Below are 1,641 nucleotides of genomic sequence, written 5' to 3'. Positions count from 1 at the left end.
TTCAAGCAAAAATAAACCAAGATATGAAAATAAAATAAATTTCAGGCAAGCACCTACATAAAAATATCCTCAGTGACCATGCCATTTCTTCACAAGGGCCTTATTAAGAAATCTCTATCCTACATAATCATAGGTCCTTTAAAGATAAATTATGAAAGTGTAATCCCCTTCTAATCAGCCCAAAATCCTTCAAATGAGATGTGTCTGACTTCTTTGGGGAAGGGACATAAATGTTTTCTTCATAGATGAATCAATTAGGTATCTCTCACAAAATTCAAAATGAGCATGCCTTAATCTTTTCTTCATAAAAGAAAAACAATAACAAAGGAATAAAAGGATCAAATTTAGTTCGATTCCAAACATCCCAATATCAAAGATAGATTTAAGTGAGAATCAAGAATTGAAAAGAGATATACCAAACCTTTAAAAAGGTAAAAGAAAATGTAAAAAGATGCAACCTCTATACAAATTACAATATAGAAATGATTTGTTTTTCCAATTCACTGAAAGAATATGATAATAAGTTTCAATTAGAAAGCAGAAACTATGTATATAGAGTTTAGATAAGTATCTTTCAAAGACATGTTAAGCATGAACAATATAAAAATATCACAATATGGGCATTCATAAAGAGTATTTAATCTAGTAATCGATGTACAAAAAGAACTAACTCACATTAAAAAGAACAAATTCTCTAATGTAGGTTGCTTGAGGGGTGGAAATATCTCGTCTGGCCTGCATAATAATGTTCAAGGAATGTTATGACCTACAAAACATGATTGAAGCATTTTGTATAAAAGACTGGAGATTAAACAATGTTATCAAATTTATAAGAGTTATTAATTTACATGGATTCAGAACATTTTAAACAAGGGACTTAGTTTCATGAAAATCACAAAAAAGTCGAGCAATGCAGGAAAAATAAAACAGCAATACCAACCAAAGGGAGTTGATCAAGAACCCAATTCGATTCCAATCTCCAAGCATTTAACAGTAGGAAAATCTTTAACTTTTATATTACTGCTACAACAAGGATATCCACAAGAAAGAGGAAGCAATTTTACAAGATTGAGAGACAATTAGTTATATTTTTACTAGTTTCTAAATGCTCTATCAAAATATTAAGATAGTTGAAACTGAGACAGTTCAAAAAAAACTCGAAGTATTATGATTCAAATCAATTAAGGAAGAAGGATACTATAGGAATTATCTTCACAGAACAGGGACCTCAAATCTATACGTTATGAGGAAGAAATGTGTACTCATATTACAAACGTCGGTTCTATAAAATACCAAATATCCTCCTAGTTCCCTCACGTTCCTAATGTCGTTTCTGTGAATTTTTTCTACGCCAGCAAGAATAGAAAAACAGTACAATTTCAAATCATACCATCATCAACACAGAAAGATAAAAAGGAGGCACAAACCATAAGAAATCGAATGCGATTCAAAACAAGGTCGACTCCAGTCCAAGATTTGACTCAGAAATAGCCTGATTCACCAAGAAATTTGGAAGAAACTGTAGAGAAAACCCCAAATGCCGATGGACGGAGACAAAGGCTCGGAAAGAGTCGACTACAATCTTGAAGCTAGCAGTGATGTGGTCATCCATAGACTTGACTAGAATAAGGGGAAAGAGAT

The 1,641-nt window shown here is 32.1% G+C and overlaps 1 long non-coding RNA gene across 1 annotated transcript; it reads right to left on the bottom strand.

The window, feature by feature from the left end:
* Positions 1-219: 219 nt before the first annotated feature.
* Positions 220-1,641, bottom strand: LOC120088774. Its single transcript, XR_005485032.1, has 2 exons — positions 1,428-1,641; positions 220-735 (listed from the first exon to the last, which is right to left on the bottom strand). It is a non-coding gene; the product is annotated as an uncharacterized LOC120088774 (long non-coding RNA).

Source organism: Benincasa hispida, chromosome 10, assembly GCF_009727055.1.
Source record: "Benincasa hispida cultivar B227 chromosome 10, ASM972705v1, whole genome shotgun sequence".
NCBI classification, from domain to species: domain Eukaryota; kingdom Viridiplantae; phylum Streptophyta; class Magnoliopsida; order Cucurbitales; family Cucurbitaceae; genus Benincasa; species Benincasa hispida.
The sequence above is the reverse complement of the archived record's forward strand: the minus strand, read 5'-3'. Positions and strand labels throughout refer to the sequence as shown.